The sequence below is a fragment of the Ranitomeya variabilis genome, chromosome 6, assembly GCF_051348905.1.
Source record: "Ranitomeya variabilis isolate aRanVar5 chromosome 6, aRanVar5.hap1, whole genome shotgun sequence".
In the NCBI taxonomy this organism is placed as follows: Eukaryota; Metazoa; Chordata; class Amphibia; order Anura; family Dendrobatidae; genus Ranitomeya; species Ranitomeya variabilis.
The window spans coordinates 139,227,355-139,254,815 of NC_135237.1; positions in this window are offsets into that span (position 1 = coordinate 139,227,355).

The following is a 27,461-nucleotide window of genomic DNA, read 5'->3' on the forward strand; positions in this document are numbered from 1 at the left end:
CATATGCCTACATTAAAGATGATTTTTTTCCTTTATTTCGTCTCCTGTTGCTGCTGCTGCTGAACATTCAGCAAACCGTGAAGGTTCTCCCAGCCGCTCCCAGAGTCGGCGGAATCGTCGCCGCGGTCGGCCATCAGTGAGTTGGTTTTTTGGGGGGATTCGATTGGTACTTTTGTGTTTGTGTACTAATTTTTTTGTTTTTCTTCTTCTTTTTTTCACAGGCTTCACAGCGTGCTCCCGCCGAAGACTTCGATGACTTTGATATTGAGTGTCTCATCGAGGAGGTTCGCGAGCGGGAGCCGCTGTGGAACATGGCTGACCGCAGGCATGCCGATACCAGTGTCACCTGTCGGCTCTGGGAGGAAGTATGCCAGAACATCTTTCCGAGGTGGGAGGACCTTCTTCCACAGCAGCAGATCAAACTATGTAAGTATTCACTTTTCAGTTATGTTTTGAGCTGAATGTAATGTATTGCATTTAACAATTTTTTTTTTTCTTTTCATTCTTGTCTTCATTGGTGGAAAGGTTAGGAAGCGGTGGCGGTCACTGAGGGATCGCTTTTAGAGGGAATTTAACGAGGAGATGCAGGCCCCGAGTGGCTCAGCAGGAAGGAAGAGGAGCAAATATAAACACGGCCCTGCCCTCTCCTTCCTGAGGCGAACTATGCTGACTAGAGTGTAAGTATTCTACAGCCCACTAATAACCATGTTAACCTGTCTAACTTAGTTTGGTTTCAGTCAGGGCTTTTTCATATCAATATATTAATTGTTTTTGTTTTTTCTTTCACAGCACCTTCTCCAGCCACCGGGCGCCTGCATTTTCCTCTGCGCCCTCTGGAGCGATCCCTCCTGAGTCCGCCACCGAGGGCCACGTCGGTAGGCCCCACACCTCTGACCCCTCCTCTGACCCCTCTGTCCCCTCCTCTTCATCCGCCCCAAGCACTGGAGCATTATTGCAGCCTTCCTTACTCGAATCTGATGCTCAACAGATAGCGTTCCCTTTACCCCACCCCTCTGATCCTGCCACCTCTAGACCACCATTAGGTTCATGGCGGCAGCGACAGAGGGGTCAGGAAAGGAGCTATGCTTCTGAGTTCTTACATCTGAATGCATCCTTCCAAAGCTCTTTCAAAATTTTGGGAGAGCAAGTGACTGCTGGTTTCAACATGGTGCAATCACGCATCAGTGAAACAAGCCATGAAACCAGCAGTCGCTTGGATAGGCTGCATTCAGATGTAAGTCAATCTCTGGCCAATCTTTTTTTCCAATCCATGCTCAGGAGCATGGAGAAGCTTTCTTTTGAGCAACAGATGCGGGTAATGAATACCTGCCATAATGCTCTACTTAAGGCCCTTCACGAACCCCAATCTACCCCCACACCTCCCCACACATCCACTACATTTCCACCCCAGGCCCCACCCCAGGCCCCATTTCCATCCCAGGCCCTATTTCCAGCCCAGGCCCCACCCCAGGCCCCATTTCCACACCATGCCCCACCCCAGGCCCCATTTCCACACCATGCCCCCCATTACCCAACCCAGCCCCAATACCCACGCCAGCCCCAATACCCAACCCAGTCCCAATACCCATGCCAGCCCCAATACCCAACCCAGCCCCAATACCCAACCCAGCCCCAATACCCAACCCAGTCCCAATACCCATCCCGGCCCCCAAACCAAATTTCTTCCCCAATGTTTTCTTCCTTGCCCAGCTTTTCTTCCCCATTAAGTATTCCCCCTACCCCAACACCACCCCCTCTGGTCAGCCTCCTGCTTTTACCCCCCCTTCCACTGCACCCCAACCAAGTAGGGTTTCCCCACCTATCGACGTGGTCCAACCTTCCAGCCCCTCCTCGCCTCGTATCTCCACCCCACACTTTGAAGATTTGTAACATGTTATGTACAAATGTTAAAGTTTGTAAATTTTATAAAAAAAAATTTGAAAATAACAAATATATCTCTATATGTTTTTTGCAAAGAAAATTTTTTTTTTAAAAAAAAAAGAGTTCAAATAAAATTCGGTCTGATTTAAATTCTGCTCTTTGTGTGTGTGGATTCATTAAGGTAATATGGTAACTAATAAAAAAGGTAAAATAAAAATAAACACCAGACTTTTGAAAGGTATAACATATTGGTTTTATTACCAAGAAAACCACGCTTTTGGAACTTTTTTTTTTTTGGGAGAAACACAATTTTTACATAAACAAAACCCATGAAAAACATGTCACACAATGATGTCTTGCCATGGAATCCGCCCAACAGGTGACACAAAATAATCCGCAAACTGGTCCCTCATCCTGGTAACAGAACCTGTGGAGCGAACAGAGCTGCTGCGGTAATCCCACAAGGTTGTCTCCAATTCTTCGTCATCCAAGGAAACGAGCTCCTTTGAAAGGACAAAGTTATGGAGCACCACACATGCCTTAACAACCTCATCTACAGTTTTGGTTTGCAGTTTGATTGCCGTCAGCAGAACTCTCCACTTTGCCGTCAATATACCAAAAGAACACTCTACTACTCTTCTTGCTCGAGTAAGGCGGTAATTAAATACCCGTTTGGTACGGTTTAAGTCACGGCTACTATATGGTTTAAGTAGGTGCGGCGAGAGTTGAAACGCTTCATCACCTACACAAACATATTGCATGGCTGGTTCACTTGTTCCTGGGAGTGGTCTGGTTGGCGGGAAATCGTATGTCTCTCCATACAGGCAACGACCCATTGGAGAGTTTTTAAAAACTTGAGAATCGTTGGACCGGCCATAGGCTCCTATGTCCACAGCAAGGAACTTGCAGTTGGCGTCTGCTATAGCCATGAGTACGATGGAGAAGTATTTCTTGTAATTGTAGTACTCAGAGCCTGTTCCTGCCGGTTTAGCAATCCTTATGTGTTTCCCGTCAACGGCACCGACACAATTTGGAAAATGGCAAATTTGCTCAAACTGTTCTGCACTTCTCAACCAGATGTCCATTGATGGCTGGGGGATATACTCCGGCTGTAAAGTGTCCCAAATAGCCCGACATGTCTCCTTCACTATTCCAGAAATAGTGGAAATGCCCAGCCAGAATTGGTAATGGAGCGAAGTCAGAGATTCACCCGTAGCTAGGAAGCTGTAGAAAAAAAAAAAGATTAGAAAAAATTGCACAGACCAACAACATTTTGATTTTTTGGTTTCCTGGTAAAGTTTCAATAAATGGCACTGTGAAAATTTTTTTTAGGATGGGACGCACAATAAAACCTGCATGAAACACGTGTAAAATAGTGGAATGGCCTCAAACAATGCAAAAATTACATGCTACAGAAAATGGTACGCAATGTGTCAGCGCAGTATTTTCTGCAGTATGTTATATGACATTCAATATGAGCAATGACATAAAAAAAAGCAGTGGAATGGCCTCAAACAATACAAAAATTACATGCTGCAGAAAATGGTATGCAATGTGTCAGCGCAGTATTGTCTGCAGCATGTAATATAACATTAAATATGAGCAATGACATAAAAAAAAACAGTGGAATGTCCACAAACAACAACAAAAAAAGCATTCTGCTGAAAATGCAACACAATGTTTCAGCGCAGTATTTTCTGCAGTATGTTATATGACATTCAATATGAGCAATGACATAAAAAAAAGAGGCTTACCGCAGGGTCACCATCAGCCGCTCCGCCGGTGTGATGGCAAGCCTCATCCGTGTGTCCTGCCTTTGGATGACATCCCCTAGTTTTTCAAGCAAATAGTCAAAATGTTCCATCCTCATCCGTACGTAATTGAAGAATTTGTGTGGGTTGTGCCGCAACTCCAGGTAGAGAGTGGACTGGACATCCCGGGTCAAACGCAGTTCATTTATCGGATGTATCCAGAGTCGTCTCCGTCTTCGTTGCTGCAGAAGCATCCTCCGTCTTTCTGCTGCCGCCTCCTTCTCCCGCACTATAATATCCAGGCGATTCGTCTCAAATATAACGTCAGTTACCACACTCGCAATCCTACCAAGTACACCTTCCATCTCTGCCACTAAACTAAAACCCTCAAAGATGAGCTGTAAAAACAGTCACTATATAGTTTTCCATATTTTCCAGTAGCCAATCAAATTTGGGAGCCTCCCATTTTAAAAACGGATCCGTCGTAAAAACGGATGCAACGGATGGTAAAAACGGATGCAACGGATGCAACGCATCCAGTATTTCGACGGAACCATTTAGCGGATTTGCGACGGATCCGTCAAAATGCTGTATGCGTTGCATACGTTTTTCACTTTTTTTGACGCATCCGTTTTTTCTGCAAAAAGACGATTTGTGACGGTTTGCAGTTAACGCTAGTGTGAAAGTAGCCTAAGACACCTATCCATTACTAATCCTATAGTAATTAAAGGGTTAAATAAACAGTAAGAATAAAGTCTTTTAATGAAATAAAACACCACACAGTTTTGCAATCTTTTTATTATTCTGCCATTCCAAAGTGAAGCCATCGATCTTCTGTAATAAAAATAAAATAAAAAAGCAAAAGTATACTCCCTGATCCGTCGTAGTCTAATATAATGAGTGTCCCACGCAGTATCTGGGGGAGATAAAGCTTACAACCGAGAGTGCTGCTAGTGCAACCGCTCCCAGCTGTAAACTACTGGAGAATGAATGAGCCGGAGCGGGCGCAAGCTCAGTAACGAGCGGTGACGTCACCGAGCCTGCGCTCCCTCACAGGCTGACTGGAAGTAACCTCTGCGCCGTGGAAAAATACAAGGGAAGAGTATATCACAGGTAATGTATCGATCTATTCTATCAATCTATCTATTTTATCAATCGATCTATTCTATCTATTCATTCTATCTATTCATTTTATCTATTAATTCTATCTATTCTATCAATCTATCTATTCATTCTATCTATCAATCTATCTGTTCATTCTATCTATTCTATCAATCTATCTATTCTATCTATTCAGTTTATCTATCTACAGGAAGTTGTTTTTTCTCTGTGTGCACTCAACTTTATTGGCATTCACAAAGAGAAAAAACGCATTAAAAAAACCAGGCAAAAAACACATTAAAAATGCACCTAAACCTGCGTTTTTTGTGCAGCTTCTTTCCTGCCAAGATGATCAGGTTTTGCTGCAAAAAAAAAACACCCTGTGTTAACTTACCCTTAGGGTGTTTGGCCTTTGCATTACGGGTCATCCCAATGGGAATTTGTTTTTCAAAAAGATTGTATATTGCAACGGGGTTTTATGTCTCCTGGGTCTAATATCAGTCTCACTGCTGAGTTAAAGTATGACCTGAATATGTGTTATTCTTTTATGAATAACTTTAACGGTCATAGTGTAATACAACAACAATTTGTATAGAATATTAATTTGTCTGTCTTCACTGCGCTTTCTTGCACTGGTGTGCTAAATCCTGACGTTATTCTTGGTGTCAGAAACAGATATTAAACAATTCAGTTTTGTTGTGTTTGTCATTTTCTATATTAGTGGCGGTAGTCATTTGGTGTCAATTTTTCAAAAACAAAAGAATATATCTATTCAGGAAATGATGGAGTAATTTTTCAAGTGAACACTCTGAAGTCCAAGAACGTGATGGTCGTGAAATTTCTTAGACATCAAGTTTTGTTCTGTTTGAGATTTAATATTTGGCTCAAAATGAGGTATAGCAGCACTCCAAAGAGTAGCTGACGCTTTGTCTTATTTTCAGTGGCAGACTATTCAGACATAGGCCCCGGAAGCAGATCATTTGTGGAGTCTGATCTTCGATTAGATTATCATTTTATTGAGAGGTCTGAGTGCCTAAAACTTGGTATGATTATTCAATTCTTTGTTAAAATTAAGACATTTTGTGAGCATTCTGGCTGTAGCTCTTATTCTTATGATACTGTTTTCGTTGTTCATTTTATTTCCTGGTTGACAGGTCAAAATTACTCATACTCGTCCACAGCCCACATTTTGCATAGTATTTCCTTCTTTCCAGACGTTGTATGAAATTAGACCAGTAAATAGTATTTTTCAGGGAAAACAGTTGTTAAAAGGTTTAACCCCATAGTGACAGAGCCAATTTGGTACCTAATGCCCAAACCAATTTTTACAATTCTGACCACTGTCACTTTATGAGGTTATAATTCTGGAACGCTTTAACGGATTCCGCTGATTCTGAGATTGTTTTTTGTGACATATTGTACTTCATGTTAGGGGCAAAATTTCTTCGATACTACTTGCGCTTATGAATAAAACAGAAATATGGTAAAAAATTAGAAAATTTAGCAATTTTCAAACTTTGAATTTTTATGCCCTTAAATCAGAAAGTAATGTCACACAAAATGCTTAATAAATAAAATTTTCCACATGTTTACTTTACATCAACACAATTTTGGAAACATTTTATTTTTTGTTAGGAAGCTATAAGGGTTAAAAGTTGACCAGCGATTTCTCATTTTTCCAACAAAATTTGCAAAACCATTTTTTTAGGGACCACCTCACATTTGAAGTGAGATCACATCAGAGGAGAGAGAAATTAAATGGAAAATCTGACTTTTTTTTGCGGTCTCCCTTATACTGTTAATAACGGCAATCGCAACGCCGAGGTCAGTAAAAACCGACCTGAATCATGTTCTCTGTTGTCTCAGCTACCCCAGGTAGCTGAGACCCCGGAGACATTCAGACTCTAGGGGGCAATATACGCTTAAACCTCAGCGCCATAAAAAAGCGGTGCTGTGGTTTAAGTACCCTTACCTGCTGCCGTTCAAAGGCGTATCGGCGGTCGTTAATGGGTTAAAAACAGAAAAGGCTAAAGTAGACAAATGCTGCCTTGTAACCATCGAATTAACAAGGTTGTTAGGTGTTTTAGTTAGAGTATGTTCGTCCCAATTTGAGTTAATTCTTTTTTAGGACGTTGTTTTCAATTGCTTTTTATGCAGCGTTAAAAATCAGTGAGTTAGTCTCAGAAAACAGGATTTGTCCTTCTGAAATTTTTTGGGATCATATTGCTGTAGAATCTGATAGTTTTAGGATTTGTGTAAGAAAATCTAAAACTGATCAGCTGGGATGAAGGACATGGCTAAGATTGTCAGCTATAAATAATAAGATATGTCCTTATCTTTGCTTATACCTGGCGGTTAGACCTTTTCCTGAAGGACCTTTGTTTCTTCATTATGATAGTACTTTCGTGATGAAGTTTCAGCTTAACTATATGTTTAATATCTACAGCTCTGGCAAAAATTAAGAGACCACCACATCAAAACCCTGACATGGGCAGCCCAATCTCCAGACCTGAACTCCATTGAATACCTCTGGAATGTAATCAAGAGAATGATGGATAGTCACAAGCCATCAAACAAAGAAGAACTGCTTAAATGTTTGTGCCAGAAGCAGTGTGAAAGACAGGTGGAAAGTGTTGTGGATTCTGTTTTAGGGCTCCCTCTGGTGGTTACAACTGGTACTGGGTGACTTTGGTGGGTTGCGGTCTCTGGTTTCCACCTGTCCATCAGAGGCTGGGTGTTTCCTATTTAACTTGGCTTTCCTGTCATTCCCTTGCCGGCTATCAATGTATCAGTGTGTCTCTGTTACCTGCTCCTAGGCCTTCAAGACAAGCTAAGTCTGGATTTCCCTCTTTCATGATTGCTTTCATGTTTTTTAGTCCAGCTTGCAGATATGTAATTCTCTGCTGCTGGTTGCTCTAGTGGGCTGAAATTACCACTCATGTACCATGAGTTGGCACATGAGTTCAAGTAATTTCAGGATGGCATTTTGAAGGGTTTTTAAGCTGACCGCGCAGTTCACCTTTTGTATCCTCTGCTATCTAGCTTAAGCGGGCCTCATTTTGCTGAATCTGTTTTCATAACTACGTTTGTGCCTTCCTCTTATTTCACCGTCATTATATGTGGGGGGCTGCTATTTCTGTGGGAATATTTCTCTGGAGGCAAGATAGGTCTGTTATTTTTCTGATAGGGGAAGCTAGATCTCCGGCTGGCGCGAGACGTCTAGGGGCCCCCCAGGAACGTTCCCCGGCTACTGTTAGTTGAGTGTTGAGGTTCAGGATCGCGGTCAGCTCAGGTTCCATCACCCTAGAGCTCGTCCTGTTTTTGCCCGTGTTGTGTTGCTAAATTCCCTGCCATAGGGACCATGACAGTATAGCCGGCCCACAAAGTGTTAATTGTTTGGGCTGAAGCAGGAGAAAAAGAAGTGTTGAAGTGAAATTTTTTTTTTTTTTTCCCCTCAGAGTTTTGCTGCCTAGCCCTTAATTGCTGTCTAGCTGCTTCTTACCTCCTCTTAACCCTTGAATGGCTCTGACCATAGCTGTTTAACATGGATGTCCAGAGTTTGGCTTCCAGCCTGAATAATCTTGCTGTAAAAGTTCAAAACATACAGGATTTTGTTGTTCACCCTCCTATGTCTGAACCTAGAATTCCTATTCCAGAGTTTTTTTCTGGAGATAGATCTACCTTCCTGAATTTCAGGAACAATTGCAAATTGTTTCTTTCTTTGAAATCTCGCTCCTCTGGAGACCCTGCTCAGCAGGTCAAGATTGTAATATCTTTCCTGCGGGGCGACCCTCAGAATTGGGCATTTGCATTGGCACCAGGGGATCCTGCATTGCTCAGTGTGGATGCGTTTTTTCTGGCACTGGGATTGCTCTATGAGGAACCTAACCTGGAGATTCAGGCTGAAAAGGCTTTATTAGCCCTCTCTCAGGGGCATGATGAAGCGGAAGTATATTGTCAAAAATTTCGGAAATGGTCGGTGCTTACTCAGTGGAATGAGTGCGCCCTGGCTGCAAACTTCAGAGATGGTCTTTCTGAGGCCATTAAGGATATTATGGTGGGGTTCCCTGCACCTCCAGGTCTGAATGAGTCTATGGCTATGGCCATTCAGATTGATCGGCGTTTACGGGAGCGCAAACCTGTGCACCAGTTGGCGGTGTCTTCTGAACAGGCACCTGAGACTATGCAATGTGATAGAATTCAGTCCAGAAGTGAACGGCAAAATTATAGGCGGAAAAATGGATTGTGTTTTTATTGTGGTGATTCAGCTCATGCTATATCAGCATGCTCTAAACGCACAAAAAAGGTTGATAAATCTTTTGCCATTAGTACTCTGCAGTCTAAGTTCATTTTGTCTGTAACTCTGATTTGTTCACTGTCATCCATTTCCGTCGATGCCTATGTGGATTCGGGCGCTGCCCTGAGTCTTATGGATTGGTCATTTGCCAAACGCTGCGGTTTTAGTCTGGAGCCTCTGGAAGTTCCTATTCCTTTGAAGGGAATTGACTCTACACCATTGGCTATGAATAAACTGCAGTACTGGACACAAGTGACCATGCGCATGACTCCCGTTCATCAGGAGGTGATTCGCTTCCTTGTACTGTATAATTTACATGATGTACTAGTGCTTGGTCTGCCATGGTTACAAACTCATAATCCAGTCCTGGATTGGAAAACAATGTCTGTGTTAAGCTGGGGATGTCAGGGGGTTCATGATGATGCACCTCTGATTTCAATTGCTTCATCTACTCCTTCTGAGGTCCCTGCGTTTTTGTCTGACTATCGGGATGTTTTTGAGGAGCCTAAGCTCAATTTGCTCCCTCCTCATAGGGATTGTGACTGTGCTATAGAATTAATTCCTGGCAGTAAGTTCCCTAAGGGTCGTTTATTTAATCTGTCAGTGCCAGAGCATACTGCTATGCGGAATTATATTAAGGAGTCCTTGGAAAAGGGACATATTCGTCCATCTTCGTCCCCTCTGGGAGCAGGTTTTTTTTTCGTGGCTAAAAAAGATGGTTCCCTGAGGCCTTGTATAGATTATCGCCTTCTGAATAAGATTACAGTCAAATATCAGTATCCATTGCCATTATTGACTGATTTGTTTGCTCGCATTAAGGGGGCTAGGTGGTTCACTAAGATAGATCTTCGCGGTGCGTATAATCTTGTGCGGATAAAGCAGGGTGATGAGTGGAAAACCGCATTTAATACGCCTGAGGGCCATTTTGAGTATTTGGTAATGCCTTTTGGACTTTCTAATGCTCTTTCAGTCTTTCAGTCCTTTATGCACAATATTTTCCATGAATATCTGGATAAGTTTATGATTGTGTATTTGGATGATATTTTGGTGTTTTCTGATGACTGGGAGTCTCATGTTCTACAGGTCAGGAAGGTGTTTCAAGTCCTGCGGGCCAATTCTCTGTTTGTGAAGGGCTCAAAATGTCTCTTCGGAGTCCAGAAGATTTCTTTTTTGGGGTACATTTTTTCTCCTTCTACTATTAAGATGGATCCCGTTAAGGTTCAGGCGATTTGTGACTGGACACAACCTACATCTGTTAAGAGTCTTCAGAAGTTCTTGGGTTTTGCTAATTTTTATCGTCGGTTCATTTCTAATTTTTCCAGTGTTTAACACTGACTGATTTGACTAAAAAGGGTGCTGATGTTGCTAATTGGTCTCCTACGGCTGTGGAGGCCTTTCAGGAACTTAAGCGCCGGTTTTCTTCTGCTCCTGTGTTATGTCAACCAGATGTTTCACTTCCTTTTCAGGTTGAGGTTGATGCTTCCGAGATTGGAGCGGGGGCGGTTTTGTCACAGAGAAGTTCCGATGGCTCGGTGATGAAGCCATGTGCGTTCTTTTCTAGAAAATTCTCGCCCGCCGAGCGCAATTATGATGTGGGTAATCGGGAGCTTTTGGCCATGAAGTGGGCATTTGAGGAGTGGCGTCATTGGCTTGAGGGTGCTAGACATCAGGTGGTGGTCTTGACTGATCACAAAAATCTGATTTACCTTGAGTCTGCCAGGCGTCTGAATCCTAGACAGGCTCGTTGGTCGTTGTTTTTTTCTCGTTTCAATTTTGTGGTTTCATACCTGCCAGGTTCAAAGAATGTGAAGGCAGATGCTCTTTCCAGGAGTTTTGTGCCTGACTCTCCTGGAGACTCTGGGCCTACTGGCATCCTTAGGGATGGGGTAATATTGTCCGCCGTCTCCCCAGACTTGCGACGTGCATTGCAGGAGTTTCGGGCGGATAAACCTGATCGTTGTCCACCAGAAAGACTGTTTGTTCCGGATGATTGGACCAGTAGAGTCATCTCCGAGGTCCATTCTTCTGTGTTGGCTGGTCATCCTGGAATATTTGGTACTAGAGACTTGGTGGCCAGGTCTTTTTGGTGGCCTTCCTTGTCAAGGGATGTGCGCACCTTTGTGCAGTCTTGTGAAGTGTGTGCTCGGGCTAAGCCTTGCTGTTTTCGGGCCAGTGGGTTGTTGTTGTCCTTGCCTATCCCGAAGAGGCCTTGGACGCACATTTCCATGGATTTTATTTCAGATCTCCCTGTCTCACAGAAAATGTCCGTTATCTGGGTTGTGTGTGACCGCTTTTCTAAGATGGTTCATTTGGTACCCTTGCCTAAGTTGCCTTCCTCCTCTGAGTTGGTCCCTTTATTTTTTCAGAACGTGGTTCGTTTGCATGGGATTCCGGAGAATATCGTTTCTGACAGGGGATCCCAGTTTGTGTCTAGATTTTGGCGGACGTTTTGTGCTAAGATGGGCATTAATTTGTCTTTCTCATCTGCATTCCATCCTCAGACGAATGGCCAGACGGAGCGAACTAATCAGACCTTGGAAACTTATTTAAGGTGTTTTGTTTCTGCTGATCAGGATGACTGGGTTGCCTTTTTGCCACTGGCCGAATTTGCCCTTAATAATCGGGCTAGTTCTGCTACTTTGGTTTCTCCTTTCTTTTGTAATTCGGGGTTTCATCCTCGTTTTTCCTCTGGTCAGGTGGAGCCTTCGGATTGTCCTGGAGTGGATGTGGTGGTGGATAGGCTACATCAGATTTGGAATCAGGTGGTGGACAATTTGAAGTTGTCTCAGGAGAAGGCTCAGCAGTTTGCTAATCGCCGTCGCCGCGTGGGTCCCCGACTTCGTGTTGGGGACTTGGTGTGGTTGTCTTCTCGTTTTGTCCCTATGAAGGTCTCTTCTCCCAAGTTCAAGCCTCGGTTCATCGGTCCTTATAAGATCTTGGAGATTCTTAACCCTGTGTCTTTTCGTTTGGATCTCCCAGCATCGTTTGCTATTCATAATGTGTTCCATCGGTCGTTATTGCGGAGGTATGAGGTGCCCGTTGTTCCTTCGGTTGAGCCTCCTGCTCTGGTGCTGGTGGAGGGAGAATTGGAGTATGTTGTTGAGAAGATCTTGGATTCTCGTGTTTCCAGACGTAAACTCCAGTATTTGGTTAAGTGGAAGGGTTATGGTCAGGAGGATAATTCCTGGGTGGTCGCCTCTGATGTTCATGCGACTGATTTGGTCCGCGCCTTCCATAGAGCTCATCCTGATCGCCCTGGGGGTTCTCGTGAGGGTTCGGTGACCCCTCCTCAAGGGGGGTACTGTTGTGGATTCTGTTTTAGGGCTCCCTCTGGTGGTTACAACTGGTACTGGGTGACTTTGGTGGGTTGCGGTCTCTGGTTTCCACGTGTCCATCAGAGGCTGGGTGTTTCCTATTTAACTTGGCTTTCCTGTCATTCCCTTGCCGGCTATCAATGTATCAGTGTGTCTCTGTTACCTGCTCCTAGGCCTTCAAGACAAGCTAAGTCTGGATTTCCCTCTTTCATGATTGCTTTCATGTTTTTTAGTCCAGCTTGCAGATATGTAATTCTCTGCTGCTGGTTGCTCTAGTGGGCTGAAATTACCACTCATGTACCATGAGTTGGCACATGAGTTCAAGTAATTTCAGGATGGTATTTTGAAGGGTTTTTAAGCTGACCGCGCAGTTCACCTTTTGTATCCTCTGCTATCTAGCTTAAGCGGGCCTCATTTTGCTGAATCTGTTTTCATAACTACGTTTGTGCCTTCCTCTTATTTCACTGTCATTATATGTGGGGGGCTGCTATTTCTGTGGGAATATTTCTCTGGAGGCAAGATAGGTCTGTTATTCTTCTGATAGGGGAAGCTAGATCTCCGGCTGGCGTGAGACGTCTAGGGGCCCCCCAGGAACGTTCCCCGGCTACTGTTAGTTGAGTGTTGAGGTTCAGGATCGCGGTCAGCTCAGGTTCCATCACCCTAGAGCTCGTCCTGTTTTTGCCCGTGTTGTGTTGCTAAATTCCCTGCCATTGGGACCATGACAGGAAAGCATGCCAAGACGCATGAAAGCTGTGATTAAAAATCATGGTTATTCCACAAAATATTGATTTCTTAATTATTCCTGAGTTAAAACATTAGTATTGTTGTTTCTAAATGATTATGAACTTGTTTTCTTTGCATTATTTGAGGTCTGAAAGCACTGGATTTTTTTTTAATTTGGACCATTTCTCCTTTTCAGAAAAAAATTTTTTTGAAACATGTTGTCAGTAGTTTATAGAATAAAAGAACAGTTTACATTTTACTCAAAAATATACCTATAAAGAGAAAAATTAGACAAACTGAAAATTTTGCAGTGGTCTCTTAATTTTTGCCAGAGTTGTATATTTTTAAATCTCCAGATGTTAGTTTTTTTTGCGGTCTCCCTTATACTGTTAATAACGGCAATCGCAATGCCGGGGTCAGTAAAAACCGACCTGAATCATGTTCTCTGGGGTCTTTTGCCTAGATTATAATGTCTCTTCCCATTCAGTCAGGATTGGCCCTGCAACTGAAGCTGTAAGATTGGGTTTCGGTGAAGAAGCAGTCATGCAGTTGGGTAGATGGGAATCTGGTAGATTTAATAGTTATGTTAGTGCAGCGCCCCAGAGTCCTGGTCGTTGCAGTACTGTGGCTCCGCCGCTAAGGGGGGCTATGGTACGTCTGATGGCACTGAAGGAGTTCATCTGACCAGGTATCACATACACCAATACATTTCACAGCCGGACCTCCAGGGGGAGCTAAGGGTGCTATTTATTAGGCCACTCCTCACCGTGTGGGTAAACTGGGGGTCAGGCAGGAAGTTAGTTAGAAAGCTGACTGGGTTGGAACCAGGCAACACCTTGTGGCAGAGGGTGTTGTGGGGGAAGATTCGGTAGGGTCCCTGTCAGGTTTGGGACCCTGACAGAGGCCTGGCAAACAGAGAATGTCACGGGACCGTGCCTGCTCAGCATAGCGGCGGTGCCCTAAGAAAGGATCAGAAGCGAGATATATTGTGCTGAGTGAGAAACGAGATCAAAGCAAGAAGGAGAATACCAGTAGGAGTCGTGCTGTAAGACCGAGGCAACATCCTACTGAGGCGCACAGCCGGCGGCCGGAACGCCGAGGAAATATTTATATATCTAGCTCCAAGCAATACTTCTAACCAACGGCAGGACAGTCAGTCACAGGCGGGCTGTCTTACCTAAATCACCTATGAAGACATAGGGGGCAACCTGTGGAGAGGGGCGACTCTAGGGTCCCGGAAGAGCTCCGAGCCTACCCGTCATACGGGTGCGTCCCAACCATAACACCGGGAGGGACGGAGGATTAGCAGAACATCATCTAATCGAGTTGTTGTGAGGGAACACGAGAAACAGACACAACAGTTGTGGGGACTATCCCGTAAGCACAGCAGGGGAGGACCACAACACATAGCGCTAGCAGGAATGCACAGATTTCCACCTGCAAAGAGAACTCTGGAGGTGCCATTGGACCGGCCGGACTTGCGCAGCCTGGTGAACCGTATTCCGGACTGAGGACCCAGAGACCTTCAGTAAAGAGGTAAAGAGACTGCAACCTGGTGTCCTCGTTATTTACTGCACCGCACCACCACCACTATCCACATCTATCATTGTGCGCCCCTCAGCAGGGTCACGGACCGGGTCTAGCCACCGTGACAACCCCAGAGCAGAGACTCAGAGGCCCGGTACCGGGTACCCCTCGGCCCTGCGGCAGTGGGGGCGCTACATTAGACCACAGTGGATTTTTATCTAATCTTTCGCTTAGAGCCAAGAAAAAGATATATTTATGTTATTAGTTATTCTTGTATACATTGGGCCTAGAGAAGAGCGTTGGTGTGGAAATATGGTATGACAACACAACATTTAATCTTAAATTATCCAGATGTAAATTCAGTAGGCTAGAGACATACATTATTATCTTTATGTTGACTTTTGAATTTGTGTTTATTTCTTTGGTTGGTAAAGAAACCAATAGAAGATTCTGATGATGGATCATGTGTTTTTCTTCTGCTGACCTCTCGCCCATTTCAATTCTCCATGCATGGATCTTCTTATGGGAGAGCTGACGTGTTTTGCCTTTTTGATTATATACATGTCATCCAACTGTAATATGCTGCAATATGTTTTTTTTTCCATTAAAATATTCAGCAGAACTTGGCCTAAATGAGCATCTCACACTCAGATACACCAGCTGGTTGTAAGTGAGGTAATAGGGAGGCAGTTATAATAGAAGTCATCATATGCTGCAGTCTTTCCTGGGAGGGGTGAGGAAAGTGCAGTTTGGTTGTTTTTAAAATGGCAATCGTGGGACAGGGGTTTCTGAAATCAGAAAACTCCTTTTACGCTTCCAACCTTGGTTGCTTCACTACAACTTACACTGTCAGATCAGTGAGGATTTAGGGTACATTATATGGTGATATTGTACATCAGTATTTATCAGACACCAGGAGATCATCCAAAACACAAAAGAGGGGAAAGTGAATCACTTATTATTTTCCTTTGATTGTTCCCTCTGGTTTTTACCTGACAAATACTGATGTAAATTACTGCCCCAAATACTCACTGTGTGAATGAGGCAAGGAAGCTGCTGGTAATCCTGTAATATACTGTAAGTCCTTACTGCGAGGGTGAGTGCACACTCACAGGTGCTGTGGCTGGCAGATGTCCAGACTTAAGACCCAGTGATGTATGATGGACCCCAACTCCCAAGCATGAATCAGACAGAAGCACAAAATAAATACACAAAGCATTGTAATTAGGTATCAAATGTTCTCAACTTTATTTAAATTAACATGACACCGAAAATAGCACAACCCCCGACTCACGAAGAGTCACCCCCAGCACTCAGGAGAGGAAAAAAACCCTGTGGAGGAAACCTCTAGGGAACCATGGCTGGAGGGTTGCCCTTCCCTTGGGCTTACAGAGTTATAACTAGAATAGTTATAGCAGATGGAACTGCAGAATTTTACAATTTGTATATTTTACAAGATTTACAGAGAACGACATTTCAAATATAGACTATAAATTTAATAAACCAGATGTGGGAGAGATCTGGCTGCGATATCTGCCACCACATTGGCTGCTAGACCTAAGTTTGTTGATCTGATTCCCAGGTGGATCTACAGGATCATTTCTCCCTTACAGATCCAGGTCCAACTCTTGGACACTTGGTTAAAAGGATTATTCTTTATGGATAACCCCCTAATAGGATAAATACCCCCTCCGCCATCCCAATTTATCCCCATGAAAGTCATAGATCCGTCCACGAACTCCCAAAGGAGAGAAGCTCTTTGTAGAGGGTAACAGAAGGGAATCCTGTGCTGGGGACCCCCCTCTATTGCCTTCCCATGCCCTGGGGGTGTCTAAAGTAGACAACCCCTTTTCCTGCTAGAACCTCCAAATTACCCCAAGGTCGGCACATTACGTGGGGTGGTCAAGCTCAACGTCCTCAAGTGCATCAGTAATGGTGCTGATTGTGGCAGCACGCTCTTCTTTCATGGAATCTTCTTTATGATACTTGTTAATGACCTCATAACAGTTCTCATGGTTACTACAGGGGTTATTACTGATGCAGGGCAAAGTACTAACCCTTTCATCATTGGTAACTTGCTTTCATAATAGAGGCAAATAATTGCACTTGTTACCAAACAGGCGTCAATCATTACGTCTTCTCTTAGACACCATAAGAAATACAGATTACAGATTAAATGTACAAGTGATTCAGGAGGGTTGTACAATTCTTAGATGTAAAGATTGGATTTATAACTAACACTTTACAAAGAAAAAATTAAGAGGAAATTACTTGTAAAATGATATTATAGGGAACTGTATTTCAAGCATTTTCCTAATGTACATTCGACATAGTTACATAGTTATATAGGTTGCAAAAAGACCTAAGACCATAAAGCTCAAATTGTCTTCTTCTGTGCCTACTCATATATAAGGAGGCAGTGCTATCTGTGCCTTTATCATATACAGTGGGTACGGAAAGTATTCAGGCCCCTTTAAATTTTGCACTCTTTGTTTCATTGCAGTCATTTGGTAAATTCAAAAAAGTTCATTTTTTCACATTAATGTACACTTTGCACCGCATCTTGACTGGAAAAAAACTGAAATGTAGAAATTTTAGCAAATTTAATAAAAAAGAAAAACTGAAATATCACATGGTCATAAATATTCAGACACTCATAGTTAAGTCGCATGCTGTCCATTTCCTTGTGATCCACCTTGAGTTGGTTCTACTCCTTTATTGGAGTCCAGCTGTGTTTAACTAAACTTATAGGACTTGATTTGGAAAGGCACACACCTGTCTATATAAGACCTTACAGCTTACAGTGCATGTCAGACCAAATGAGAATCATGAGGTCAAAGGAACTGGCCAAGGAGCTCAGAGACAGAATTGTGGCAAGGCACGGTTCTGGCCAAGGGTACAACAGAATTTCTGCAGTACTCAAGGTTCCTAAGAGCACACTGGCCCCTATAATCCTTAAATGGAACAAGTTTGGGACCACCAGAAGTCTTCCTAGACCTGGCCATCCAGTCAAACTGAGCAATTGTGGAAGAAGAGCCTTGGTGAGAGAGGTAAAGAAGATCCCCAAGAACACTGTGGCTGAGCTCCAGAGATGCAGTAGGGAGATGGGAGAAAGATCTGTAAGAGGTTGTCTAAAGTGATATACGTGCCTTTTATATACTGTTTATAGTATTTATGTAGGGAAAACGTAGTACCCTATTCTGTCCACTAGATGAGGATATAGTTATGTTCCTAGTGTATATAGTTAATGTCAGAGGGGCTAACTGTTGTTAAGCCAGGGAGCATCTGGCATTTTTGTCAGTTGGGTCAGGATAGCCCTGACAGGGCAGTTAACCCCCTAACGTTTGAAGACTGGAGCCCAGCTCTTCAAGGCCTGAGGGCCACAGATGGTAGCAGCGCAGATTATAGCACAGCAGATTATAACAGAACAGATGGCAGCAAGACAGCTAGCAGCAGTACAGCAGCACAGGTTGCTCATCAGGTGACAGCTTACTATATGGGCAGATGCCTTTTTGTCTGGCGCGAAATGGACAGGGGAGCAGCCCAAGGAGGTGAAGTTGGATAGGGAGGACGCTGTGATGCCAAACGGGATGACCCAGGTACATGCTGAAGGAGGACACGGAAAGCACAGGGAAAGTGACTGAGGCAAACTGTGTGGTACCCAAAGTGCATACTGTAATTGATTTGAACGGGCTGAGAACAGACAACAGTAAAGTTACTTGTTTAAAGTTGGAAATGGACTGTGTCTCTGTTTGTGAACTAGTGTCCAGAGGAAGCCGTGATGAAGTGGAGCATGGAGCAACGGGTATGCTGACACATAGCTGTGAACTACATGTAATGGGAGACCAGGGCGTGTTGGGGCCGTTTACCTCAGCCACGACTATGGCCCTAGTGCATCCTCACAGTTCCACAAAGTCAACTATCACTGCAGCCCTCCACCATTCGGGCCTTTATGGCAGAGTGGCCCGACAGAAGCCTCTCCTCAGTGCAAGACATATGAAATCCCTCATAGAGTTTGCTAAAAAACACATGACTATGAGAAATAAGATTCTCTGGTCTGATGAGACGAAGATAGCCCTTTTTGGTGATAATTCTATGCGGTATGTGTGGAGAAAGCCAGGCACTGCTCATCACCTGCCCAATACAATACCAACAGTGAAAGATGGTGGTGGCAGCATCATGTTATGGGGGTGTTTTTCAGCTGCAGGGACAGGACGACTGGTTGTCATTGAAGGAAACATGAATGTTGCCAAGTACAGAAATATCCTGGATGAAAACCTCTTTCTTAGTGCTCTGGACCTCAGATTTGGCTGAAGGTTCACCTTCCAACAAGACAATGACCCTAAGCACACAGCTAAAATAACAAAGGAGTGGCTTCAGAACAACTCTGTGACCATTCTTATCTGGCCCAGCCAGAGCCCTGACCTAAATGCAATTGAGCATTTCTGGAGAGACCTGAAAATGGATGTCCACCAACGTTCACCATCCATCCTGATGGAACTGGAGAGGATCTGCAAGGAAAAATGGCAGAGGATCCCCACATCCCGGTGTGAAAAACTTGTTGCATCATTCCCAAAAATACTCATAGCTGTACTAGCTCAAAAGGGTGCTTCTACTCAATACTGAGCAAAGGGTCTGAATACTTCAGTTTTTTTTAAATAAATTTGCAAAATTACTACTTTTCTGTTTTATTCAGTCAATATGGGGGGCAGTGTGTACATTAATGTGAAAAAAAGAACTTTTTGAATTTACCAAATGGCTGCAATGAAACAAAGAGTGAAAATTTTTAAGGGGTCTGAATACTTTCCGTACCCACTGTATGATAAAGGCACTGATAGCACTGCCTCCTTAAATATGATGTCGGCATAGATAGCACTGCCTCCTTATATATGATAAAGGGACTGACAGCACTGCCTCCTTATATATGGTACAACAATCCGTCCATTACACTATAATCCCTCCATTGTGGGGGAGTGAACAGAATAAGCACACTCAACCTGAAGCCTTAAAAAGAGATCCAGATAGTCAAATCACAATTTTTTTTTATTAAAGCATAATTAAAAACAACAAACATTTTTAAAAAAAAGACATACAAGAGTGCCCTAACTAGGAAGGAGTCTGAAACATATTCAGTACCGTATATACTCGAGTATAAGCCGAGATTTTCAGCCCAAAAAAATGGGCTGAAAGTGCACCTCTCGGCTTATACTTGAGTCATGGTCGGTGGGTGAGGGGGAGCGACGACGGTCACATACTCACCTGCTCCTGGCACTCCTGGCGCCGTCCCTGCATGTCCCATGGTCTCCGGCACCGGCAGCTTCTTCCCCTGTTCAGCGGTCACATGGTACCGCTCATTAAAGCAATGAATATGGACTCCACTCCCATAGGGGTGGAGCCACATATTTATTCCTGTAATGAGTGGTACCACGTGACCACTGAACAGAGGAAGAAGCTGCCGGTGCCGGAGACCATCTGCCTGGGAGAAGCTGCCAGGCACAGCGCCGGGAGCAGGTGAGTATTTCATATTCACCTTTTCTCATTCCACCGCCGCCCAGTCTTTAGCCTCCTCTGCAGTGACTGTTCAGGTCAGAGGGCGTGATGATGTATTAGTGTGTGCGCCGCCCTCTGCCTGAACAGTCCCTGCGGAGAGATGGGACACTGAGGGGCAGCGACGAGAGGTGACTATGTCATTTCATTATTGCAGCAGCATTACATGTGGCACATTGTTATATGGAGCATCTTATGGGGCCATAATGAACTGCATGGAGCATTATATGTGGCACATTGTTATATGGAGCATCTTATGGGGCCATAATGAACTGTATGGAGCATTATATGTGGCACATTGTTATATGGAGCATCTTATGGGGCCATAATGAACTGCATGGAGCATTATATGTGGCACATTGTTATATGGAGCATCTTATGAGGCCATAATGAACTGTATGGAGCATTATATGTGGCACATTGTTATATGGAGCATCTTACGGGGCCATAATGAACTTTATGGAGCATTATATGTGGCACATTGTTATATGGAGCATCTTATGGGGCCATAATGAACTGTATGGAGCATTATATGTGGCACATTGTTATATGGAGCATCTTATGGGGCCATAATGAACTGTATGGAGCATTACATGTGGCACATTTTTATATGGAGCATCTTGTGGGGCCATAATCAGCATTTGTGCAGCATTATATGGGGCATAATTTAATATGGAGCATCTTATGGGGCCCATAATAAATTTTATGGAGCATTATATGGGGCATATTTTGTATGGAGCATCTTATGGGGCCCATCATGAACTGTATGGAGCATTATATGGGGCTCCTGATTCAATATGGATATTCAAAAACACAACCTACTGATGTCTCAATTAACTTTACTTTTATTGGTATCTATTTTTATTTTTGACATTTACCGGTAGCTGCTGCATTTTCCACCCTAGGCTTATACTCGAGTCATTAAGTTTTCCTAGTTTTTTTGTTGCAAAATTAGGGGTCTCGGCTTATATTCGGGTCGGCTTATAGTCGAGTATATACGGGTAATTCACCATAATGGTGAAATGGGGCTGCTTTGGAGCAAATAAGCCCTCAATATCCAAGTAAACACAATACCCAGTTTATTCATAGGTATCCGACTACAGGCAAGGCAGGAATGCAAATAAAGGTGCTATATTACAGTCTAGTGACTACACATGGATATTAGCAAACCTAGCCAATACCATAAGTACCATATTATACAGACAGTGGTTGTGCATACATATAATTGATAAGTATCCTTTTTATTACCCGATTCGTAAAGTGCTCTGCAGACCCAGTAAGGAGATCAGCGTCCCTCCTCACCCCGATGCACGTTTCGTATCCGCTTCTTCCAGGGGCGTGTCTATGGGTGGTTAAAGGAAAGTATATATAGTGTACCAACACCAACAGGGCCATCCGGAGACATGTGCGGTAATATCAATGCAGTTAACCGCTTAACGGATGTTGTCGGCACATTGGCACTTCCTCCTATTCCCTTTTGTACACCTCACTTCCGGAACTGCGCTCCCCGGAACACACGCTGGAACGCAAACGGTCAAGTAAAGGAGCGCATCCGGAAGTGCCTAGGGAAGGAGAAGCACACAAAAGGGAATAGGAGGAAGTGCCCATGCGCCGACAACATCCGGTAAGCTTTTCCTTCAAATAACTTTGGAAGATCTTTATTATCGGATTTAATATTGGATGTCCAATACTAAAAAAATTTGGGAATGTAAATGAAGGCAAAAGTCTGGGAATCTGCAAATGAAAAAGTCAGTGAATGTATCACCATAATAAATGTCATCAAGTAGGCTAAATACCATATTAATATAATTACTGTTGCAGTTTGATTAGTTATACTCTGGTCCTGTGCCCTTTCTGTATTATGGATGAGACGATGACATGTGTCCGACTGATACAGCTGTTATAAATAATAAGACGCAGCATATATTACTCACTGTAATTGAGTAAAGCTGGATGGTTTAGTATGCTTTACCTGCTATCATCATATATTAAATTTGCTAGCATAATACAGTTAGTCACATAAATCAATCTTAGGGATGCTCCTGGGCTTGCATAGTAGAGGTCTTGATTTATTTTATTAATTTTTTCCCGAAGGCAAAAAGTTTAGTTTTCAGTCCACCAGTACTGAAACGTTCCGACAAATGCAACTTAATTTAATATATAAAGCTGAATGTGTGTGTGTGTATGTATGTATGTATGTGTGTGTGTATGTCCGGGATTGGCATCTGTACCGTCGCAGCTACAGCCACAAAATTTTGCACAGTCACACGTCTGGACCCCAAGAGCATCATAGGCTATGTTGTGTGGCGAAATTTTAACCCTGCGCTTTCCAATTCACCAAACAATTTTGCCCCTATCTACATAATGAGGAAAAAATGAAAGGAAAAGTGTTGGAGGCAAATTGACAGCTGCCAGATGTGAACAAGGGGGACTTAAAGAATGAGAGCGATGGCGCCAAAGAGTATATACCGTACAGTTGCTAAGGTGGAGCCCCGACATGGGATACTCACCACACACGGGGACATGAACACACACACAAAATGTGCCACACACTACCACGTGCTTGAACACATATACCACCCTCAGCACACATTTCACCACACATACACCAACCTCGCGACATAAAAGTCGAAACACATAAGTCACCGCTCAAAACTCGCCATGCGCAAAATTCGCCACATGCAAAACTTGCCACATGCAAAACTCACCTCACAGAAAACTCGCCACATGCAAAACTTGCACACGCGGAAAAATTGCCACATGCCCAAAAGTTGCAACACATGCAAAAGTTGCCTCACACAAAACTTGCACATACTCAAAACGCACCACACATAAAACTCGCCACGTGCAAAACTCACCATGCGCAAAACTTGCTGCACACAACTTGCTTCACTAACCTGTCACACTCGACACACAAAAAGTTGCTACACGCATGTCGCCACACAAAACTCATCTCACAAAAGTTGCTACATGCATGTCACCACATGCAACTCAACACACACAACTTGACACGTGAAACTCGCCCTAAAACACACACAAGTCTGGTATTATCCTTCAAAAATAAAAATCTGATTAATAAGCAGACAAACTACAAGAGCAACAAATGTACCATATAGGAAATACGGCAGCTGTCAGTCACATGACCTGTCTATTATGTGTATGTGTGAGCGAATATATACTGCCGGGGGGAGGGCTTCCCGTTGGATAGGGATTTATCAGGCTGCCAATTTAGCTTACAAATACTGAGGTAAAAATACTGACCAAATAACGTGTGAACGAGGTCTAATACAGGAGGAGATGACACACAGGTACATACTATACACAGGGGAGATGACACACAGGTATTTACTATATACAGGAGCAGATGACACACAGGTATATACTATATACAGGAGGAGATGACATACAGGTATATACTATATACAGGAGGAGATGACACACGTATATACTATATACAGGAGGAGATGACACATAGGTATATAGAGGAGGAGATGACATACAGCAGGTATATACTATATACAGGGGAGATGACATACAGGTATATACTATATACAGGAGATTACATACAGGTATATACTATATATAGGAGGAGATGACATACAGGTATATACTATATATAGAAGAGATGACATACAGGTATATACTATATACATGAGGAGATGACACATAGGCATATACAATATACAGAAGGAGATGACATACAGCAGGTATATACTATTTACAGGGGAGATGACATACAGGTATATACTATATATAAGGGAGATGACAAACATGTATATACTGAGGGGAAAATGAGAGGTGTGAGGTGAAAATGAAAGCTGTGAGGTGAAAATGAGAGGTGTGAGGTGAAAATGAAAAGGTGTGAGTGCAAAATGAGAGGAGTGAGGGAAAATAGTGGAGTGATCGGAAAATGACAGATGTGAGGTTGAAATGACAAGTGTTGGGGGGAATGAGAGGAGTGAGGGGGGAATGAGAGGATTGAGGGGGAAAATAAGAGGAGTGAGGGGAAAATGAGAGGTGCGAGGGAGAAAATTAAAGATGTGAGGGGGAAAATGAAAGATTTGAGGGGGAAAATGAGAGGTGTGGTGGGAAAATAAGAGAAGTGAGGTGCTATAACTAACCACAGATATTTACTATGCCCAGGCAACACCGGGCTCTTCAGCTAGTATTGCATAAAATTCAGACTTATTTATTTAGCCTCCAACACTGCGAAGGGAGGGAAAAATCAAAGCTTTATAATTTTATTTGATATAGATAAAAAGTATGCAATGATCCCATCTTATAAATATGTTGCATTCAATATTCAGCTTTCACAAATCCATATACACCATTAGAATGAAAAAGAGATAAAGATGATAACAAATATGGAGAAAAAATATAAAAACGTGATTAGTGAGATGCAAAATTCAATATATTGATATCCTTTAATTTCAACAGATTTACATATATACATCAAACCTTTGAATATCTACGTATAGATATAGTAGTGCATAATGTTTCATTTGACATTGTAAACGATATGAGAACGTGTACAGCAGAGATAAATTCATCAATAACCTCTTAACAACCGCCGAAACGCCTTTTAACGGCGGCAATTAAGGGTACTTAAACCACAGCGCCGTTAATTAACGGCGCTGTGGAAAAAGTGTATAGCGCCCCCCAGAGTCGGAATCTATCTGGGGTCTCGGTTGCCGTGGGTAGCTGAGACCCCGGAGAACATGATTCGGGTTGGTTTTTACCGACCCCCGGTTTGCTATTGCCGGTAAATTACCATTTACCAGCGGCCGCAAAAAACCCCCCAAAAACGCAATTTCCTATTTAATTTCTCTGTCCTCCGATGTGATCGCACATCAGAGGACAGAGAAATGGGGTCACCGATAGCCCCCGATACTCACCCATCTCCCTCGATGCTCCTAGTGGCTCCTGATGGGTGCCACCATCTTTTTCCAGGGAAAAAGATGGCGGGCGCATGCGCCCGCCAGCCAGCACCCGGGAGATCTTTGGGGTCTGCTGGGGGTTTTGTGTTTTGTGATCGCCTGTAAATAACCATTTACCGGCGACCACAAAAAGAAAAAAAAACAAGAAAAAAAACGGCATGTCATTCTCTGTCCTCTGATGTGATCGCACATCAGAGGACAGAGAAATAGGGGGTTTCGGGGACCCTATCATACTATCCGGTGTACCTGAGTCCTCCTCCGTCCCCTCCTGGCCGCCAGCTTCTTTCTCCAAGAAGAAAATGGCGGGCACATGCGCAGTGCGCCCGCCATGATGTGCCGGTCGGCAGAGGAAGATTCTTCCTCTTGTTTTATTTTGGTCACTGTGAGATCCTATCACAGTGATCAAAATAAAAAAAATAGTAAATAACTCCCCCTTTATCATCCCCTTAGTTTGGAAAAAATGATAAAATTAAAAAAAGTATGTATTTCTATTTTCCAGCTAGGGTTAGGGCTAGGGTTAGGGCTAGGGTTGGGGCTAAAGTTAGGGTTATTGTTGGGGCTAAAGTTAGGGTTAGAGTTGGTGCTAAAGTTAGGGTTAGGGCTAGGGTTGGGGCTAAAGTTAGGGTTAGGGTTGTGTCATGATCTCCATGGCCAGAGAACTAGCATAAGCCTCTATAGGAACAAGCTCTTGGAAGATGTAACTGTACTGACCATGAACTAAACCTACCGCATCATCTAGAAGTAGCCAGGTAGCATGTCCTACTTTTTATCCCTATATGCCCAGCGCCGGCCGGAGAACTAAATAATGCTAGCAGAGGGAAATATAAGACCTGACTCACCTCTAGAGAAATGCCCAAAAGGAGACAGAAGCCCCCCACATATATTGGCGGTGATATGAGATGAAACAACAAACGCAGCAGGAAAATAATTTTAGCAAATTTGAGGTCCGCTTTCTAGATAGCAGAAGACAGAAAGCATACTTTCATGGTCAGTAGAAAACCCTAACAAAACACATCCAGAAATTACTTTAGGACTCTGGCATTAACTCATAATACCAGAGTGGCAATTCCTGATCAACAAGAGCTTTCCAGACACAGTAACGAAACTGCAGCTGTGAACTGGAACCAAAATACAAAAACAAAACATGGACGAATGTCCAACTTATCTAGTAGATGTCTGGGAGCAGGAACAAGCACAGAGAGGCTTCTGATAACATTGTTGACCGGCAAGCATCTAACAGAGAAGCCAGGTTATATAGCGACACCCAGATCTAATCAGAACAGGTGAACAGGGAAGATGATGTCACAAGTTCAATTCCACCAGTAGCCACCGGGGGAGCCCAGAATCCAAATTCACAACAGTACCCCCCCCTCAAGGAGGGGGCACCGAACCCTCACCAGAACCACCAGGGCGATCAGGATGGGCCCTATGAAAGGCACGAACCAGATCAGAGGCATGAACATCAGATGCAGTGACCCAAGAATTATCCTCCTGGCCGTATCCCTTCCACTTGACCAGATACTGGAGTCTCCGTCTGGAAACACGGGAGTCTAGGATTTTTTCCACAACGTACTCCAACTCACCCTCAACCAACACCGGAGCAGGAGGCTCAACGGAAGGCACAACCGGTGCCTCATACCTGCGCAATAACGACCGATGAAAAACGTTATGAATAGAAAAGGATGCAGGGAGGTCCAAACGGAAGGAAACAGGGTTAAGAATCTCCAATATTTTATACGGACCGATGAACCGAGGCTTAAACTTAGGAGATGAGACCCTCATAGGGACAAAACGAGAAGACAACCACACCAAATCTCCAACACAAAGCCGAGGACCAACACGACGGTGACGGTTGGCAAAAAGCTGAGTCTTCTCCTGGGACAACTTTAAATTGTCCATCACCTGCCCCCAGATATAATGCAATCTCTCCACCACCGCATCCACTCCAGGACAATCCGAGGATTCCATCTGACCGGAGGAAAATCGAGGATGGAACCCCGAATTACAGAAAAACGGGGAAACCAAGGTGGCAGAGCTGGCCCGATTATTGAGGGCGAACTCCGCCAATGGCAAAAAAGCAACCCAATCATCCTGGTCAGCAGACACAAAACACCTCAGATATGTCTCCAGGGTCTGATTAGTCCGCTCGGTCTGGCCATTAGTCTGAGGGTGAAAAGCAGACGAAAAAGACAAATCTATGCCCATCCTAGCACAAAATGCCCGCCAAAATCTAGACACAAATTGGGTTCCTCTGTCAGAAACGATATTCTCAGGAATACCATGCAAACGAACAACATTTTGAAAAAACAGGGGCACCAACTCGGAAGAAGAAGGCAATTTGGGCAGGGGAACCAAATGAACCATCTTAGAAAAACGGTCACAC